The following is a 10,110-nucleotide window of genomic DNA, read 5'->3' on the forward strand; positions in this document are numbered from 1 at the left end:
GCCCACTCTATTCTCCTCAGGAAGAAAAAATCCCAACAGAGTAAATTCCAACCTGCAACTTACACTGTGTTTCAATACAGTTATTATAACTATATATAAATGAAGTTATCTAGTCATTAAAATTCAAGCTATCTTTTCACTAAAAATGAAGTAATCTATTTATTAAAAATGAAGTTACCTCTGCAGGAGTGCAGAGAAGCACTGCCACAAATCAGCTTGCTAGGGACACATTTGTATTGACATGAGGGTGTGAGGAAGTAAACTGGCTTGCCAGGTTCAGATATCAGTGTGTGTTCAGTTCTGGGCTCCTCAAGGCAAGAAAGATGTTGAGTTGCTGGAAGGTGTCCAGAGAAGGGCAACAAAGCTGGGGAGGGGTCTGGGGCACAGCCCTGTGAGGAGAGGCTGAGGGACCTGGGGTTGCTTGGCCTGGAGAAGAGGAGGCTCAGGGGAGACCTCATTGCTCTCTACAACTCCCTGAAGGGAGGTTGTAGCCAGGTGGGGGTTGGTCTCTTCTCCCAGGCAATCAGCACCAGAATAAGAGGACACAGTCTCAAGCTGTGCCAGGGGAAGTTTAGGCTGGAGGTGAGGAGAAAGTTCTTCCCAGGAAGAGACATTGGCCACTGGAATGTGCTGCCCAGGGAGGTGGTGGAGTCACCATCACTGGAAGTGTTTAAATAGAGACTGGATGAGGCACTTGATGCCATGGTTGAGTTGATGAGATGGTGTTGGATGATAAGTAGAACTGGATGATCTCTGAGGTCTTTTCCAACCTGGTTAATTCTGTACTCTGTTGAGGCTGAACTTTATTCTGTCTTCAAGGGTTTGCACTTTCTGCTCTGCACATAAGTCCCCATCATCTATTACAGTATTAAGACTCAACAAAGGATGTTTTAGTGGTCACTAAGTACACCCTGAAGAGATAATCTGAGATCCCATGAGTCTGCAAGCACACAGGTAATTTTTTTCCCCATTCCTATGCTTCTACAGCTATTTTGTGGGAGATTGTCTGACGATATATTTGCATTGTAGTGCTGGCAAATTGCATGTTAGGGAAAATGCTTTCCCCTTTCACCAGACCATGACAATGTTTCTCTGTTACCGTATTATGCATTTTCTATATAATTTCTTGATTCTTGTATCATTAATATTCATAAGGACAGCAGCCTTCTTCCTTTCTGTAAACTCCCAGCACGTGTGATGGGAGGAGAAATGCTCCTGTTTTCCTGTCCCCTACAGCTGAAGCAATCCTGATGGAGTCAGGGGAATAGCACCTGTGCCCAGGTGGCCAAGAAGGCCAATGGCATCCTGGCCTGCATCAGGAATAGTGTGGCCAGCAGGAGCAAGGAAGTCATGCTGCCCTGTACTCAGCACTGGTTAGGCCACACCTTGAGTCCTGTGTCCAGTTCTGGGCCCCGCAGTTTAAGAAGGACATTGAGAGACTTGAATGTGTCCAGAGAAGGGCAACAAAGCTGGGGAGGGGTCTGGAGCACAGCCCTGTGAGGAGAGGCTGAGGGAGCTGGGGTTGCTTAGCCTGGAGAAGAGGAGGCTCAGGGGAGACCTCATTGCCCTCTACAACTACTTGAAGGGAGGTTGTAGCCAGGAAGGGGTTGGTCTCTTCTCACAGGCAGGCACCTAGCACCAGAACAAGAGGACACAGTCTCAAGCTGCGTCAGGGGAGGTGTAGGCTGGAGGTGAGGAGGAAGTTCTTCCCAGAAAGAATGTGCTGCCCAGGACAACAAAGCTGGGGAGGGGTCTGGAGCAACAGCCCTGTGAGGAGAGGCTGAGGGAGCTGGGGTTGCTTAGCCTGGAGAAGAGGAGGCTCAGGGGAGACCGTGAGGTCTGTCGTGACAGTTTGGACTTGATGATCCTCGAGTTGTCTTCCAACCTTGGTGATTCTGTGATTCTGTAATTATTGCTCTCTAAAGCTCCCTGAAGGGAGGTTGTAGCCAAGTGAGGATTGGACTCTTCTCCCAGGCAACCAGCACCAGAACAAGAGGACACAGTCTCAAGCTGTGCAGGGGGAGGCTTGGGCTGGATGTTAGGAAGAAATTCTTCCCAGCAAGAGAAATTGGCCACAGGAATGTGCTGCCCAGGGAGGTGGTGGAGTCACCATCCCTGGAGGTGTTGAAGAAGAGACAGGATGAGGCACTTGGTGCCATGGTTGAGTTGACTAGGGTGATAGGTTGGACTGGATGATCTCTGAGGTCTTTTCCAACCAGGTTAATTCTATTATAAAACTAATCTCATGGAAAGATCCTGGTGGTGGCTGAATCTCGACAGGGCTCTGGGCGACCTGATCTAGTTGAGGATTCTCCTGCTTAATGCAGAGAGGGTTGGACTGGATGACCTTTGGAGGTCCCTTCCAACCTAGCATGACCTGCTGGAAGACCACAGTGTACTGTACACAGATCTGCTCACAGCTAAGATATCCAAAACAGATTAGTAAGAACCCAGTACTGATTCTGTTCAGTCCCTCCAGAGGCAACTCCTAACAAGGCTTTACTTTTTTTAGTGGGCTCCTAACTGGGTTTAATTTTAAAATACAGCTTAGTGGCTCAGACAACAGGCTTGGATCTATGTTTTATTCATGGGGAGACATATCCTAAGTGTGTTAATGTCTCCAGCTCAGCATTTATGCCTCTATACGAAAAACAATGGGAAAAATAATATGCATCTTTTTCATGGCTTAGGCCCTAAAACGTTTTAAAAGGAGGCTAAGTATAGATTCTCCTTCTTATGCAAACTCTGCTTAGTATGAGAGGATGATTAAAAGGTGGCAGAAAAATCACATTTGACTTTGTTCCAGGCTTAGCTCACCTCTCCTTTTCACAGAATCATGGAATCATTTAGATTGCAAAAAAGGCCCTTGAGATCATCAAATCCAAGGCTACCATTAACCCATGTCCCTGAGTGAGGTAGGGGCACTGTAATGAGCAGGGACATCTTCAACTAGCTCAGGTTGCTCAGAGCCCCAGCCAACCTGACCCCCCTTCACGTTTACAGGCATGGGACATCTACCACCTCTCAGGGCAACTTGTTCCAGTATCTTGCTGCCCTCATATTAAAAAATGTTATTCCTTATATTTTACTTAAATCTCCCTTCTTTTAGTCTAATAAAAAAAGTTATTCCTTATATTTATCCTAAATCTCCCTTCTTTTAGTCTAAAAAATGTTATTCCTTATATTTAACCTAAACCTCCCTTCTTTCAGTTTCAGACCATTATCCCTTGTCTCGTTGCAACAGCCCCTACTAAAAAGTTTGTCCCCATCTTTCTTGTAAGTCCACTTTGAGTATTGAAAGGCTGCAGTAAGGTCTCTCCACAGCCTTCTCCAGGCTGAACAACCCTAACCCTCTCAGTTTTTCTTCACAGGAGACATGTTCTGTTCCTCTGAGCCCTTCTGGAGCCTTCCTCTGGACCTGCTCCAACAGGTCCAACAGGTCCTTGCAAGGTGCTTGTGAGGGAGTGCAATCAAAGCACTTCTTCTTCAGAGAAATATCTGACAATATTATTCCAGCTGGGTACCCACACAGGCCTTCAGACTGGAAATTGCCAGCCCAGTGGGGCACAGGCAGTGCCAGTTCTGCAGCACAGTGGCCACCTCAGGAAGGAGGCAAAGAGCTCAGTAGCTGCACATGCAGGTGGGATCAGAAGGCTGATTGCTGCAGCTGTCTTGAAGAAGCTCACCTGGAACTGTTACAGATGTCCTCCTCCTGTGATAAGCTGTGCAAAGTGTCCTGCAACACAAGTGAGCAACTCTTTTGTCAAACTCAAGCAGTTAAATCACAAACATTGAGTGAGGGAATTTAAACTCATTAGAAACAACACACGCAGAAAAATGTAAAGCCCCAGAACCAGAAGAGTCTGGACTTCAATGTTAGTTGTAAAATCCTTGCCTAAAAGTATTCCTGCCCACATAGTGCATTAAAATGCATTACTGAAGATCATCTGTGAGTGCAGTGAGGAGAGACACAGAGCATGCTGCAATTCTTGACCCTTTCAGTCATCTCCCTTGTCAACAAGACAGAGCAGAATGCCAGGCAAACTCTAAGGGGTTGCTGAGGTCTCTTCTGTCAGGCTGCCTTGGATCACAGGATCACAGGATCACAGGATGTTAGGGGTTGGAAAGGACCTCTGAAGGGAGATCTTCCACTCCAACCCCCCCTGCCACAGCAGGGCCATAGAATCCAGCACAGGTCACACAGGAACACATCCAGACAGGGCTGGGAAGGCTCCAGAGAAGGAGACTCCACAACTTCTGGGCAGCCTCTTCCATGCTCTGTGATCCTTACAGTGAAGACATTCTTCCTTGTGTTGAGGTGAAACTTCCTGTGCTGCAGTTTCCATCCATTGCCCCTTGTCCTGTCTCAGGGCACAAGTGAGCAGAGGCTGTCCCTTCCTTCCTGACCCCCAGCCCTCAGATATTTATAGACATTGATCAGATCCCTTCTCAGTCTTCTCCTCTCCAGACTAACCATCCCCAGGGCTCTCATCTCCTCATTAGGCAGTGCTCCAGTCCCTTCATCATCCTCATAGCCCTGTGTTGGACTCTCTCCAGCAGATCCCTGTCCCTCTTGAACTGGGGAGCCCAAAACTGAACGCAGTACTCAAGATGAGGTCTCAGCAGGGCATGGTAGAGGTGGAGGAGAGCCTCCCTGGATCTGTTGAACACACTGCTCCTAATACACCCCAGTATCCCACTGGCCTTCTTGGCCACAGGGCACATTGCTGTCACACACTGGGACCCAGCTGATATCTAACTGTCCCATTTGAGCACTGTACCTCCTCAGCACTGCTGTGAAATCTCCCATGCCAGTTCTCTTATCTCTCCACAGTGGCTGGCAGTTACATATGGGGTTTTGGTACGCAGTTGCAGGGCAAGAGTGGCTGGCTGGTCAGTGACACAGCATTCCTGCCAGTCTGATATTAGCAAACACTTATGTGGTCAGGCACCAGGGAATTCTTGGGAAGCCAATGTGTGTGTCCAAAGCTGCAGTGATGATTGTGGGGGCTCCCACAGCGACAGGTGCAGCGGTTGCTCAGCACCTTGCTATGCTCTGACTGTTCTCACTGGGCACCATCAGCTATTCTGGTTGCAGATAAATGACTGCTAGGTAGGGCTAATGTGAGGCTGCTCAAACATGAGATGGGGATGAAACATCTGGCAATTAGTGTGGTGGTTATAGGCTGTGCCTTCCTGCTGCTGCCCACAGAAAACGTAAAAACTATTGGACCTACTCTTCCAGGGAGGTTTTCCTCTTCTTCTACCATGCCCTAGGGAGGCTACACCTGGAATATTGCATCCAGTTCAGGGCTCCCCAGTTCAGGAGGGACAGGGATCTGCTGGAGAGAGTCCAACACAGGGCTATGAGGATGATGAAGGGACTGGAGCACTGCCTAATGAGGAGAGGATGAGAGCCCTGGGGATGGTTAGTCTGGAGAGGAGAAGACTGAGAAGGGATCTGATCAATGTCTATAAATATCTGAAGGCTGGGGGTCAGGAAAGAAGGGACAGCCTCTGCTCACTTGTGCCCTGAGACAGGACAAGGGGCAATGGATGGAAACTGCAGCACAGGAAGTTTCACCTCAACACAAGGAAGAACGTCTTCACTGTAAGGATCACAGAGCATGGAAGAGGCTGCCCAGAAGTTGTGGAGTCTCCTTCTCTGGAGCCTTCCCAGCCCTGTCTGGATGTGTTCCTGTGTGACCTGTGCTGGATTCTATGGCCCTGCTGTGGCAGGGGGGGTTGGAGTGGAAGATCTCCCTCCAGAGGTCCTTTCCAACCCCTAACATCCTGTGATCCTGTGATCCAAGGCAGCCTGACAGAAGAGACCTCAGCAACCCCTTAGAGTTTGCCTGGCATTCTGCTCTGTCTTGTTGACAAGGGAGATGACTGAAAGGGTCAAGAATTGCAGCATGCTCTGTGTCTCTCCTCACTGCACTCACAGATGATCTTCAGTAATGCATTTTAATGCACTATGTGGGCAGGAATACTTTTAGGCAAGGATTTTACAACTAACATTGAAGTCCAGACTCTTCTGGTTCTGGGGCTTTACATTTTTCTGCGTGTGTTGTTTCTAATGAGTTTAAATTCCCTCACTCAATGTTTGTGATTTAACTGCTTGAGTTTGACAAAAGAGTTGCTCGCTTGTGTTGCAGGACACTTTGCACAGCTTATCACAGGAGGAGGACATCTGTAACAGTTCCAGGTGAGCTTCTTCAAGACAGCTGCAGCAATCAGCCTTCTGATCCCACCTGCATGTGCAGCTACTGAGCTCTTTGCCTCCTTCCTGAGGTGGCCACTGTGCTGCAGAACTGGCACTGCCTGTGCCCCACTGGGCTGGCAATTTCCAGTCTGAAGGCCTGTGTGGGTACCCAGCTGGAATAATATTGTCAGATATTTCTCTGAAGAAGAAGTGCTTTGATTGCACTCCCTCACAAGCACCTTGCAAGGACCTGTTGGACCTGTTGGAGCAGGTCCAGAGGAAGGCTCCAGAAGGGCTCAGAGGAACAGAACATGTCTCCTGTGAAGAAAAACTGAGAGGGTTACGGTTGTTCAGCCTGGAGAAGGCTGTGGAGAGACCTTACTGCAGCCTTTCAATACTTAAAGTGGACTTACAAGAAAGATGGGGACAAACTTTTTAGTAGGGGCTGTTGCAACGAGACAAGGGATAATGGTCTGAAACTGAAAGAAGGGAGGTTTAGGTTAAATATAAGTAATAACATTTTTTAGACTAAAAGAAGGGAGATTTAGGTTAAATATAAGGAATAACATTTTTTAATATGAGGGCAGCAAGATACTGGAACAAGTTGCCCTGAGAGGTGGTAGATGTCCCATGCCTGTAAACGTGAAGGGGGGTCAGGTTGGCTGGGGCTCTGAGCAACCTGAGCTAGTTGAAGATGTCCCTGCTCATTACAGTGCCCCTACCTCACTCAGGGACATGGGTTAATGGTAGCCTTGGATTTGATGATCTCCAGGGTCTTTTGCAATCTAAATGATTCCATGATTCTGTGAAAAGGAGAGGTGAGCTAAGCCTGGAACAAAGTCAAATGTGATTTTTCTGCCATCTTTTAATCATCTTCTCATACTAAGCAGAGTTTGCATAAGAAGGAGAATCTATACTTAGCCTCCTTGTGAAACGTTCTAGGGCCTAAGCCATGAAAAAGATGCATATTATTTTTCCCATTGTCCCTGCTCATTACAGGGAGGTTGGACTGGATGATCTTCAGAGGTCCCTCCCAACTCAAAGAAGTCTGTGATTCTAAGTAGTCTGACAGTCACGAACACTCAGCAGATTTGTTTGCAAGAAAGAGAAGACTAGTCTTCTGTCAGTACAAATTAGTTCACACTTTTGCCAAGAGAAGCTGAGCGAGGAGGAAAAAGAGTGAAGGCAACTTACTCGTTTTGCTCTCGAATTTCTCAGCAGAGCACACTTTCCCCTGTCAGGTGCTCAATGCTGATTTCTGTCGTGGGAACTGAAGTCTGTTGCTCTCATCTTGTGCAGTAGTGCTCTGGAAAGCTCTGTTATGTTCAGTTATCTGAAAGAACGAAGTTTTGTGGACACTCAGAGGGACATACTTCACATTCCTGAGTGCAACATTTGGCGTGAAAGAATTGATCTTTGCTTTGTCTTTGAGTATTCAGGCTTTGCTGTCTTCTTTTCTTTGAAGACCTGTGACTATGAATTTGAAGAAGGCTGTTAAGGACACTCCTATTTGCAGTCAAGGTATTTTACAATTATATTAGCATGTTCCTCCTCTTTATCAACCTACACCCTGCATAAAAGAGGCTTTAAAGTGGAAGTTCCTTGTATTGCACTCAGAAGGAATGGTGATGGGCCTGCACCCTCATCTTGAGCTCCACTTCAGACTCCATCAGGTGACATCCTTGACAGCCAGAAACCAAGATGGACTGCAGATGGAGGAAAAGAGAGAGGCCATCTATGGAGGCCTAAGCCCATTCCAAAGCTCAAAGGCTAATGCTAAAAGCTTACAAGGCACAGAGTTTTAGAAAGGGAATAGCTGGACAGGCACTGATGTAATGTGTTCCCACTGCCATAACTAAAAGACTGTTTCCTATGTGATAGACTAACTCCATTTTTCAGACAGTAGTCATAGTGGTCTAAAACTGTCTGAACAAACTGTGGAAGGCATACTATGAATAGCATACATGACTAGAAAGGGATTGAAACAGGGCACTGAATGGGCTTTCTCTTACTCCATGTTTAGCTGTAACTAACCCTAGAACACACATGGAGGTGTTTAAGAAGAGACTGAATGAGGCACTTGGTGCCATGGTTTAGTTGATGACATGGTGTTGGGTGATAGGTTGGACTCAATGATTTCTGAGGTCTTTTCCAATCTGGTTTGTTCTGTTCTATTCTATTCTATTCTATTCTATTCTATTCTATTCTATTCTATTCTATTCTATTCTATTCTATTCTATTCTATTCACATGAAGCCATCTGTGACTTTGACAGTCAGAGGAGATACACAATTTAAGTAAAACCTCCTGCAAGCCTTATGAAAAGATAATTGATATCAGCTCCAGCTTTTCTTACCTAGCTTGAATGTGGACAAGCTTCTCCCCCTTCCCCTACTTAAAGACTTAACTAGAAAAATACCTTTCTTCTGTCATTCCTGAAACCTTTAAGATATCTCACAAAGAACACCAACATTGTCACAGCATCTGCTATTCAGGTACATTCAATGAGAATCATAGAATCATAAAATCAACCAGGTTGGAGGAGACTTCCAAGATCATCCAGTCCAACCTACCACCCAGCCCTATCCAATCAACCAGACCATGGCACCAAAGTGCCTCATCCAGGCTTTTCTTGAAGATCTCCAGGGACAGGGACTCCACCACCTCCCTGCGCAGCACATTCCAATGGCAGATCACTCTCTTTGTGAAGAACTTCTTCCTAATATCCAGCCCGAACCTCCCCTGGCACAACTTGAGACTGTGTCCCCTCGTTCCAGTGCTGGTTGCCTGGGAGAACAGACCGACCCCCACCTGCCTACAACCTCCCCTCAGGTAGCTGTAGACAGCAATGAGGTCTCCCCTCAGCCTCCTGAGTATGTGCTGCTTGTAAGAATGAAGGGAAAACACTGAGAATAATCAGAAAACATCATTTATACCCCTGGCTGCCAAGAAGGGACACCGGGGGTGCCTGTTGGACATCTTGTGGGGCAGATACTGAGGAAGACAAAGCTTTCTCTTCCGCTACAGTGAAGGGGAAAGATTAGATGGGTGTGGATGGGGGAAGGTATGATTGTTTTCTCTGCATGACAGGAGGGGTTAGGGAAATTGTTTGTTTCTCTGCACCAGCACAGGAAATGTCTTTGTTTATGCACGTATCTGTGGCACTGGAAGAGGCAAAGTCTTTCTCTCTGGCAACAGGGATGGAGTTTCTTCATTTTTTTGTTTTGTTTTAGGCATGGGAAACGGGGAAGATTTATTTGTTGGTAGTTGTTTTTTTTTCCGTGGAAGGGGATGAAGAGCAGTCTGTCTACTTATCTACCAGCTGTTTCAAAAAGAAAGGGGAAAAAAAATATGCACGGTCTGTAGAGACTTCAAAACTGGCGTGAGCGTAGGTCGGAGACTTCATTTCAGCGCTGTCCCAAGCTGAGCAAATGTTCAGAGGTCTATTTTTGGCTCCAATGACGTTCAAAACGACGAATCAGGAATTCAAAGCATTGTACTCCACAGAGCACGTTGCAGTTTGGAAAACACGGCCAATATCGCCCTCCCCCCCGCCGCCCCCGGGCTCCTCGCTCTGCTTGGAGGCACTTAGAACTCCAGGGCAATCCCAAAAGCTCCTTTTCCTCGCTGCCGGTTTTTTTGGGGAAGTTTTCATCCCATTACACCTTTCAAGTCATTTAGCCTTCCTCCCACGGTGCCACCTTTACCCTTCAAGTCTGACAGAAGCCATCCTCCCTGTCCGAATAGTTGGTGACCCTCTGATTTCTCTCCCTCTCTCCTCCATCCCGATCCCCCCTCCCCTGCCCCCGGCCATCCATTTCCCTGTCGGCATCGTCCCCTCTCCCCACCGCCCACTCTGGCGCCGTGGGGTCGGCCTGCCCCTGCCCCGCACACGCGCAGGGTGCC

The sequence above is a fragment of the Melanerpes formicivorus genome, unplaced genomic scaffold (assembly GCF_026170545.1).
Source record: "Melanerpes formicivorus ecotype bairdi unplaced genomic scaffold, bMelFor1.0.p_v2 SCAF_54, whole genome shotgun sequence".
Classification (NCBI taxonomy): Eukaryota; Metazoa; Chordata; class Aves; order Piciformes; family Picidae; genus Melanerpes; species Melanerpes formicivorus.